Consider the following 11808-nt stretch of genomic DNA (forward strand, 5'->3'; position numbering starts at 1 on the left):
ATTTTCCTATGAGTTATGTTCTCGGACTTCCAGTATGGTATTCGTATTTTCTTATCATCCTTATTTCGTAAATTATCAATCATGGCTCATCTTTAAAGTACGTTCCTTGGTTTGTGATAGCTATGTTTATTATGCTTGTATTTCTGGATTCGATAATAGGAATGTGGTGATTCTGATATTAGGATTTCTCTAAATTTCGTGGAAGTAATTGACATCTGCAAGGGTATAAATGGTGAGAGCAGAAGCTTAAATTGTATAGTAGTTTTCTTTCCTTAGGTAAGTTTGAATAAAGTCAATGAGTTCAAGCAAAATATTTGTTTCCTCGAGCTAATACGGTTGAAAAGATCTTTGATTAGCATGTTAAGAGTATTTTAAAAGATTTTGTGTTTGAGTTGTTTTCTCAACATGAAGAAAAGAGTACCTTGATATGTTATTATTCGATAGTTGAAATCAACTCAGTCGTTTTTATTAGAGTGAACTGATTTGTTGAGATGTGATTTGAGTTATACGTATTTAAGCATGTCTTCAGCTAAGAGAATAAATTTTGTGCACTCATAAGTATGAAGACAGACAGTCGGAATGAAATGATGTTATTACGAGTTAAAATTGTCCCGATTGATAATTTTATCACAGTTGTGAAAGTTTGAATGGTCTGTTGCATGTTAGCAAAGTTGAATACAGTTGAAGGTATTATTAACTGAAGCATTGGTTCTGAGTTCAGTCTAAATTGAGAAAAGAATTTGTGATTTTTCAGTGATGTACTATTGAACAGATTGGAATATGTTTTAATATAAGAATGTAAAGTGATAGTTTGTATTTTCAGACAATTAAGGTCACATTAAAAAGAACTGTTCGACTGGTGATTTAGACACGGCCACTTCTATGCATGTGTTGTGAATTTGATGACTTCGTGTGTTTGACAAGAAATGTCACGTACTTCTTGGTCCAAAGGGTTAAGTATCTAATGTCGCAGAAAGATCTGAATTTAAGACAGCATGAAGGCTTTGAGATGTTAAAGGACTGTGAGTAGTTATCAATTAACCTTTGGGAAAGCAAGTATAATTACAGATGCCTGAATTGAAAATTCTTTATTTATTTTGTGTGTACTGGTTATATGATTAATTTTATTGATGATGGTTTGATTCTAGCTAAGTTAAAAGCTAAATCAATGCTTTCATTGCGAGTTTGAGAAGCTTAGAAATGTGTTAGTGAATGGTAAGATAAATAAGTACAGTATGAGTCGATTTTCAATTTTGAATTTCAGGTCTGATCTGATGACTAATGTTATTGTTTTGAGATAGAAATTGCATACAAATGAATCCAGAGCTTATGCAAAAGTTTATGTACGAGGCTCAGTAGTAGCACGTTTGTTCATCCAAGAGTAATAAAATGTGTAGTTATATGAAGTAGACGTTTTGGTGATTAAGTATGTACCATAATATTTTTGAATTTATGTTCAGATGTCTATTTGTTAGCAAGTAAATCGAACGTCAAGAGCATTCAGGACTATTGCAGTCAGTGATAATACTAGTGTGCTATGAGATAGAGTCACTATAGATTTCTTATCGGGACTACCTCTATCCCCGAAATGGATGATGTTGATTGAATGTTGATCATTTGAAAAAATCTGCATGATTGTTCCAGTATGTATCGAGTTCTAATTTGACAGATCAATCGAGTATATGTGTTCCTGAGGGAGTATCATTTAGTATTCCAAGTGGTTCAACGGGAAAATTTAATGAGTATGTCAAAGAAGAGAAAGTGTACGTGAGGATTACGAATTAGTACAGGTATGTACGTAAGGTTTATAAGCATTGACTTTATGATATTGTGAGTTCATGATTTCTATGAGAATGATTTTTTGAAAGCCTAGTGATTATTGGTCTAATGATTTTGTGAAAGCCTAGTGATTATTGGTCTATACTTGTGATGTATGAAATTCATAGCAAATTAGGTTGACTATTATGTGTTGGCTTTTGGGCCAAATTGAGTTAAGATATAGCATGTTTTAATCACATAAATTGTGATTTATCAAATATAAGAAAAATGAAAGATTGGAATAATTGCCGACTAAATGGTCATGAAAGTACGGGGAGATAAAAGTTTATGAAATTGAAAGATAATAAGATATATGCTTGGAAATATGTGTATGCATAATTAATATGCATGTTTATTATTGATAACCGTAATTTATACATATTTTACCCCATGTTTAATGCATTTTATGGATGATTTTCCATAAGAATTGGTGAATTCGATGCTACTAATGCTTTAATTTCATGTTTTATACTTAGGAGAGCATATGAGAGCGAAAGGAACGAGAAACAGGCCAAAAACAGAAAAAATGAGCCAAAGTATGAACTTAACATGGCCTGGACTTCCTCACACAGGCAGACCACATGGTCGTGTCAATCTGGCAGAATCGAAGCACGACTCACACGGGTATAGCACACGCCCGTGCCATTCTAACAGGCTCGAACACGGCCTGAAGTAATCGCACACAGACGTGTCGAGCCCAAGTTAAGTCCAATTCGGAAAAGGCCACTTTTGAGGGCTTCTAGGCATTCCAAAACCTATAAATACACCCTAGAAGAGGAGAAAAAGGAGACAGAGAAGGGGGAGTAAGGAATTACTCCAAGGAAGTCGATTGATCCATCTCAGAAGCCGAATTCATCATCAAGACTGAAGATCTCTCCTCAATTTCCCTTCAAGAGTTTTTTGTTTTCTTTATGTTTTGTATTCTTTATTCTTTTGAGATGTTTTCTTATTTTTTTATGAACTAAATCCCCTAAATACCTAAGGGGAATGAAACGTAAGACAAATCTTGTTATTATTTTCTGAATCGTATGATAAATATTGAACTTGTTCTTAATTATGTGTTCTTAATTCTTGTTTTGATATCCCAGGATGCTGATTCAAGATAAGCTCTTATTCAGAGGAGGAATAGACCTTGTCTAAGAGTACATTTATCATAATTAAGCAGAGTTGATTGCGTGCCTAGAAATAGGGTGACAAGATTTTCCCGGATTAGGGTGAAACCTAATAAGGGGGTCTATAGATCGAGTTAATGCAACCCTAGAGTGTTAATTAGAGAAAAGTCTCGGTTATTCCATCTAGGGAGATGTTATTAGTCTTGAATTGGGATAATAACAAAACTTAGGGATCTCTACGGAACAAGTTGAATGAATAAATCGTTCGATTCGGAGCCAGAATAACAAGTAAAGTCTAGGTGGATTTTTCCTTAGGTATTGTCTTCATTCAATCGATTTTCCCAAAAGCAATTCCCCAATTCTTTTCTCTGTGCGTTCCTATTTTAGATAATTAGTTAATTAAAACAAAACCCCATTATTCTTAGGCTAGATAATAAAAAAGACAGTCATTACTAGTACTTTTAGTTCCTTTGGGTTCGATAATCCAATCTTGCTAAAACTATACTATTGTTCGATAGGTACACTTGCCTACATTGCAATAATAGTCAGTTCAAGAATGAGTAATTATAAATATTTAAAACCTATCACGAAACCTTATGGTCAAGTTTTTGGCACCGTTGTCGAGGAACTAAAATATTAGGAACGCTAAATTTTTATTACTTTAGCCATTTATTTTACTTGCAATTTAATTTAATTTTATTATTATTATTACTAATTAATTACTTTTTCTTTCTCTTGGCAGGTTGTTATAGTTTATGACTAGAAGAAACCTGTCGGGACCATTACTTTTTGACGAAGAAATCGATTGTACAGTTCGTAGAACCCAAAGAGAAATAAGGTACAACTTAAGATACATGGAGAACGAGCAAGAATTTGATACTCAACCCCCAACTGAAGAGATGGCTGACAACCAAGGCAATCAGCTACCTTTTGTAATTGCGGTTAATCAAAATCCTGCTCCACGCACTATGTATGACTATGCTAAACCTTCTTTAACAGGAACTGAGTCAAGTATAGTTATAGCTACTATTGCTATGAATAATTTCGAACTGAAACCTAACACAATTCAGATGATACATCAGTTTGTTCAGTTTGCTGGTTTGCAGGATGAGGATCCCAACACTCACTTGGCAAATTTTTTGGAGTTTTGCGATACTTTCAAAATTAATGGCTTTTCTGATGATGCCATTCACCTTCGGTTATTCCCTTTTTCACTGGGAAACAAAGCCAAATAGTGGTTGAACTCGTTACCACAAGGGTCTATCACTACTTGGGAACAAATGATAGAAAAATTTTTACTAAAATATTTTCCGCCGACTAAAACAGCTAAGCTACGTAACGATATCTCTTCTTTTGTGCAGATGGACTTAGAAACACTTTACGATGCATGGGAGGATACAAGGATCTATTACAAAGGTGCCCTCACCATGGGTTACCTCTATGGCTGCACGTTTAAACATTCTACAATGGTGTGAATCCCTCGACAAGACAGATGATTGACATAGCTACTGGAGGAACCATCAACAACAAAACACCTAAAGAGGCTTATGAATTTATTAAAGAAATGTTACTAAATAACTATCAGTGGCAAGTCATGAGGACTAAGCCAACAAAAATAGTAGGCGTTTATAACGTCGAATCAGTTACTATGCTGTCAAATCAGGTAGAACTTCTCAGTAAAAAGATTGATGGTTTACTTGGTTCTACGCAGGTACATCGAGTAATGAGGTGTGACTCAAGTGGAGGAGGTGTGCATACAAAATATCAATCCTTCAATCCTACAATCGAAGAGGTACAAGTCAACTATATAGGTAACAATAACTTTAGATCTCAAAATAACCCATACAGTAATACTTAGAATGAAGGTTGGAGGAACCACCCAAATTTCTCCTAGGATGGTCAAGGGAATCAAAAGCCAAAAAATCCTTAGGGTTTTCAACAGCCACCTTATCAACAAGAGAAGAAATCAAATCTTAAGGAGATGCTCTCAAAATTCATATCAATGTTAGAAACTCGTTTCCAAAATACCGAGACAGCACTTAAAAATCAACAAGCATCGATCCAAGGACTCAAAACTCAGATAGGCCAGCTATCCAAACTAATCTCTGAATGACCACAAGGTAGCTTACCAAGTAATACTAAACCTAACCCAAGGGAACACCTCAACGCAATTAGTACTCAAGATAAGGAAGGATTCATTGCGCTTGAGCCAAAATTGATGCAAGAAACTGTGGTGAGCAAAGGTAAAAGTGAGGTAAGTCATAACAAAACGGTGAATGAAGAATATAAATCTCGCGTCCCATACCCTAACGCGATAAGGAAAGACTGCTCAGACGAACAATTTGGTAAATTTCTTAAACTTTTGAAAAAATTACATATTAACTTACCGTTTATTGAAGATCTGTCGAAGATGCCGAATGTAATGAAATTTTTAAAAGAGCTTTTAGTAAATAAGTTGAAGTTGGAAGAAGCGTCGCATGTGGAGCTAAACGCAGTCTGCTCAGCTATTCTACAGAATAAGCTACCCCACAAATTGAAAGATCTAGGGAGTTTTACAATTCCTTGCTTAATTGGTAGTTTAGATATAAATCATGCATTAGCTAATTTAGGGGCTAGTATTAACGTCATGCCTTACAAAATGTTTAAGCAACTAGGTCTTGGGAAACCTAAACAAACTAGGATGAGCATTTAATTGGCAGATAAAACTATAAGATTTCCTAGGGGTATTATTGAAGATGTACTAATGAAAGTAGATAAGTTCATATTTCCCATTGATTTCATTGTTCTAGACATAGAGGAGGATAATAACACCCCTTTGATTTTAGGGAGGCCCTTTTTAGCAACTGCTAAAACAATTATTGATGTTGGCACAGGTGAGCTTACACTTCGTGTGGTAGACGAAACGATCACCCTTCAAGCTTATAATTCTGGCATCACATCGAACATTGAAGGTAATGGTCCACACCATTCTACTAAACCTAACAATATGGTGCAACCTACTTTACAAAAAATGAGTCTGAAGGAAGCACACGAGTCATTCTCAAGCGATAGTAGAGGACCTATTCATGAAGATTGAAGACTACAAATCGAGGAACTCGATGAATGGCAGACGTACAAACCAAGAACACCCAATAAACCAAAACTACGCCAAAACTAGCTCGATACCTCTCTAAATCAACTTAAGGCTGGTGATAAGGTCTTATTAAATGCCACAGATCCCCACATTGTCACTACCACACCGAATGAGGAAATCCCTGTTATGGTACTCAATATTTTTCCATTCGGTATGGTGGAGGTGAGTCATCCCTAGTTCAGCACTTTTAAGGTAAACAACACCCGATTAAAACCTTATTTTGTCAAGACTGATAACAGGAACGAGGAGTACGAACTCTTTGAACCACTATGACCATTCAACGGAGAGGTAAGTCGAGCTTAGACAATAAATAAGCGCTTTTCCGGAGGCAACCCGAGCACTAACATTATTAATTTCTTTAAATTTTGGTATTTAACTCCTAACCTACTAATAGAAATCTTGAAGACAGGTGTTTTCACAGAGACCCGACCAATCACATAGGCATGCTTAAGGCTGTGTAAAAATAGGGAAAAAGATTTCCCCAACACGGGCTATGATAAAACACCTCGGCCGCGTGACATGGTCGTGGTTGAGCCTACAAAAACAACACAGGCGTGTGACACGCCCGTGTGGAGGAACCGTAGACGAACCTGTTAAAACAGCACGGGCGTGTGACACGCCCGTGTCTAACACTCGTGGTCGAACCTGTCAAATTAACATGGGCGTGGGGCTTGCATACACGGGCATGGGAGAAGCGAACGAAGCTAGACATGGTCATGTAACACGGCCGTGTAAACCAACACGCCCGAGGCACACAAGCGTGTGTCAAATTTTAGACACACCAAAATAGGAAAAACGCGAAACACAAGGGCTGAAATTGGGGCACACGGGCGTGTCCCATGGCTGTGTGTCCCAAAATCTATAAATAGGCTACACTATTCATTATCTTCCCCAATCAAAAACCCAAACCGTAGCCACTGCAATTCCACACGGCCTTCCTGCCACGCCCTTGTGCCACTTTTCACTCCATTTTGGATGCCCAATCTCTCTCCATTAGCGTTTGTTCACTCTTTTCACCTCTATTCTATTTATTTTTAATGCTTATTCTTAAATTAATTGTTATTTTTATCATACTATGTTCATTTTGTTCATTATTCCCTGCATTATTAGATTATTTATCATGCATTTTATGTTAATGTAGGTTGTTAGGAAAGCTTCATTCCTTTGTCATTCACATGCCATTATTATGCCCATCCTCATGCCCTTAGAATGTCACGAAATTATGCTATCAAAAAGAATTTTTTTGGTTGAGTTTGGTTCATATTTTAGCTGAAAGTAGTAGTTTAAATTCATGGCTTTCCAAATTAATGTATTTACTATTATTCTTCTTTACAAATTATAGGTATACGATGTCATCTTCACAAGGAAAGAAATCCGTTGTCCCTGCTTCAAAGAAGAGGAAGGGAGCGTCATCGTCCGCGGGTCCAACCGCAAAAATTCATCATCCTCTCCTGCAGTTTCCCCGAGGGGCCGAAGAAGAGCTTTTCCAAATACTTCGGGCCCTATCCTTAATTGTGGGCCGCTGCATTGATTGGGCTGCCATAGAAAAAGTCCAAATGACTGACGCAATTCGGGCTCTCCTAACCACCGACCCTTGGGAGCTGTTCTTCGGAATTATCGAGCCGACATACCTCGAGCTCACAATGGAAATATGCTCAACGTTCCATCTCTCGACCACAATGACAAGGTACGATGATCCTGGAACGATCCAGTTTCGCCTAGGTGGATTAATCGGCCAGTTAAGCGTCCTAGAGTTTGGTGCTGCACTAGGCTTATACACAGTGGAGTTCAGAGAGGAGAATGAACTACATGCTCTCAGTCGCCACATACATGTCTCTCCCTTGAAGTACTCGAACATGTTGGCCCCTAACACGACCTCCTACAATCCTAGCCACTCCAAGGCATCAGTTCTCCCACCATCCCTGAGGTATTTACATGCTATTTTGGCTCACACGATTACAGAGAGGCGAGAGAGCACTGGTGTCGTCAACACCCACGACGTCTACTTCTTATGGTGCATGTTGCAAGGGCACGTCATTGCCCTTGCAATTCAGCACCAGACGGAGCGACATCGGAAAGGGGTCATCTCCATTGGCCCTTATATGACTTAGCTAAAGCGACACTTCGGGCTCCTCAGCACCGTGGCCCAAGAATCATCCCTCACCCTCATCGGCCAGATGTCTCCACAACACATCTCGAGCATGCTTAACATGAGGATGATCGAGAGGCGTCGAGGAACCTACCCTCCCCAGTATCATTTCGCCCAATCTATAGAGGAGGGGGCCTACGAGGACATTCCTGATGATGTTCCGCCACAGCATGAGGACCCACCGACTCAGCCACCACCAGCCTCTCGTCGAGTTCATGCGGTGGCTTCATATGCTGACATCTTTGAACGCCTCACCCGATTCGAGCATCAGTGTTTTCAATGATTTGACAACATTGATGCTACCCTATAGCAGATTTTTCAGTACCTCCACATCTCATCGCCAGTCCCACCTCACGAACCATCTAGTGATGAAGATGTTTAGAAATATTTATTTATTATTTTTTTTATTTTTTATTGAAACTACTCTTTATTTTTATTAGATTTTAGAAATTTTATTTTTAATTATCAATTTTGATTTTTCTTTTTGAGTAATTATTTTACCTAATATCCCCTAAAAAGTTCCTGATTTTATCACAGTTATATAGAGCTCTTAAGTTCATCATCACATATGAACTAAAACTCCACCAGGAAAGGTTCTCGATAACTGCCATGTCCTGCTCGACCACGACCATAGCTACCACTAGATATATTATTCTTTTGGCACAGGACTTATGGCCTAATGAACCTCTATGACCGCCAGAATATCCTCCTCCACTCTCGAACTGATCACTCTTCAAAACTCTAGTTCGAGGAATTCATCATGTAGGAATTTTACTTCTCTCCCTATCTTATTTTATACTCTAATATCTATCTTTGTACATTGAGGGCAATGTACATCTTAAGTGTGGGGGGGCATTCATTCATTATCAAAAAAATCCCTGAATAATCACTATGTTCTCTTGAAAAACTCTCATATCATATTTAGGATAAATTTCAATTGAGTTATGATTTTGATTAATATTTCTTGAATTAAAACATAGGCATTTATGCATTGATTGTTTAAACTTTAAGACATTAGATAATCAAGCATGATAAGTTGATTTTTAAGAATTTAAAATTATAAGTTGTTTCCCCAAGTCTAGGTATTACTTTGAATTGGTATAGCACACGCTCGTGCCATTCTAACAGGCTCGAACACGGCCTAAAGTAATCGCGCAAGGGCGTGTCCCTACCGAGCCCAAGTTAAGTCCAATTCGGAAAAGGCCACTTTTGAGGGCTTCTAGGCATTCCAAAGCCTATAAATACACCCTAGAACAGAAGAAAAAGGAGACGGAGAAGGGGGAGTAAGGAATTACTCCAAGGAAGTCGATTGATCCATCTCAGAAGCCGGACTCATCATCAAGACTGAAGATTTCTCCTCAATTTCCCTTCAGGAGTTTTGGGTTTTCTTTATGTTTTGTATTCTTTATTCTTTTGAGATGTTTTCTTGTTTAGTTATGAACTAAATCCCCTAAATACCTAAGGGGAATGAAACCTAAGACGAATCTTGTTATTATTTTTTGAATCGTATGATAAATATTTAACTTGTTCTTAATTATGTGTTCTTAATTCTTTTTTTGATATCCCAGGATACTAATTCAAGATAAGCTCTTATTCAGAGGAGGAATAGACCCTGTCTAATAGTACATCTATCATAATTAAGCGGAGTTGATTGTGCACCTAGAAATAGGGTGACAAGATTTTGTCGGATTAGGGTGAAACCTAATAAGGGGGTCCATAGATCGAGTTAATATAACCCTAGAGTGTTAATTAGAGAAAAGTCTTAGTTATTCCATCTAGGGATTAGACATTATTAGTCTTGAATAGGGATAATAACATAACTTAGGGATCTCTACAGAACAAGTTGAATGAATAAATTGTCCGATTCGGAGCCAGAATAACAAGTAAATTTTAGGTGGATTTTTCCTTAGGTATTGTCTTCATTCAATTGATTTTCCCAAAAGTAATTCCCCAATTCTTTTCTCTTTGCATTCTTACTTTAGATAATTAGTTAATTAAAATAAAACCCCATTATTCTTAGGCTAGATAATAAAAAGACAGCCATTACTAGTACTTTTAGTTCTTTTGGGTTCGACAATCCAGTTTTGCTAAAACTATACTACTGTTCGATAGGTACACTTGCCTACATCGCGATAATAATTAGTTCAAGAAAAAGTAATTATAAATATTTAAAACCTATCATGAAACCTTGTGATCAATTATGATATGTGAAATGATTTGTTAATTGTTGTAATATATTACAAAGGAAAGATGACGGTTGTTAGCCTATTGCCAGGATATGTTAAATTATGCTTATAAGTTGAAAAGAGTAAGCATTGTGACTAAATAAATTATAACCATGAGATTATGGTAGATTATAATAATGTGTATCTATATTGTTGAATGTGACAAACACTTGGTAAGATGTGAATGAATAATATATTCTTATGAGACTTAAATGACATTCGTATATATTAATTGTATGATATATGTCTGGTCGATGTTGCTTATTATTTGCATATGAACTTACTAAGCTATATAATATAGCTTACGCCCTTCCTTTGCCATGTTTTATAGTGTCATCGAGCCAGCTCAGGATCAGAGATCGCCTGAGATCTTATCACACTATCAGGCTATCACTTTGGGTATGGATGAATTAAAGTATTGAGTTTATGGCATGTATAGGGACTTGGTCATTTTTTTATATGTTTCATTATTATTGTCTCCAATGTATTGGCTTGTAATTTTTCAAAGGCTTGTTTTGATATTTGGCCATGTAAATTGGCTTATTGTTGGGCTAATAAGGTTGTAAGCCTAAGTACATTTATATATGTGCCAATTTCTTCGGTGATATGGTCATGGCATGATTGGTGAATGATGGAAGTGTGATTTATGTTATGAATGTGAATTATTTGGACATATGATCTATTGGTGAAATGATAAATATTGGTATTGTATTGGCATGTGTTGGTCATGATTGTGGATATTTTGGTGGCCTAAGTATGTTATGTTTGGTGCCTTTGAATTGGTGTAAGCTATGTATGAATAAAGGTGACAAATGGCTTGGCAGATAGCCTTTATTTTGTCCATATGGGTAGACACACGGGCATGTGTCTAGGCCATGTGTGACACACGGTTAGCCCCACGGGCATGTGATCCGGCCATGTGTCCCTTGCACCTAAATTTTTGCAAAATAGAATGTTTAGAATTGAGCACACGAGAAGAGACACGGGCATGTGTCTTAGTTGTGTGTGCTACACGGCCTAGCACACGGGCGTGTGGAACGGCCGTACACAAGTCAGTAAGCACCCTAAGTTTGGACATGGCCTAAAGCACGAGCGTGGGATATGCCACACGGGAGTCTCCCTTGACCCACACGGGCGTGTGGCCCTGTAACATGAGAAATTTTCTAAGTTTCGTAAAAATTTTCTTGAGTTCTCGATTTAGTCCCAAACCACCTCTAATGCATGTTTTGGGCCTCATAGGCTCATTTTAGGACAATATGAATTTATAAGAAAAGTTTTAAATTTGAGTGGAAATTCGTGTCTTGATTTTGAATGTTTGTTTGAGTTTAAGCTCGGTAATACCTCGTACCCTGTTCCGATATTGAATACAGG

General features: G+C 37.3%; 1 non-coding gene across 1 annotated transcript; it reads right to left on the bottom strand.

Moving 5' to 3' along the window:
- Window positions 1–4258: 4258 nt before the first annotated feature.
- Window positions 4259–4364, bottom strand: LOC128279701 (small nucleolar RNA R71). The gene has a single exon (XR_008269899.1). It is a non-coding gene; the product is annotated as a small nucleolar RNA R71 (small nucleolar RNA).
- Between the last annotated feature and the right edge of the window lie 7444 nt (window positions 4365–11808).

Source organism: Gossypium arboreum, chromosome 8 (assembly GCF_025698485.1).
Source record: "Gossypium arboreum isolate Shixiya-1 chromosome 8, ASM2569848v2, whole genome shotgun sequence".
NCBI classification, from domain to species: Eukaryota; Viridiplantae; Streptophyta; class Magnoliopsida; order Malvales; family Malvaceae; genus Gossypium; species Gossypium arboreum.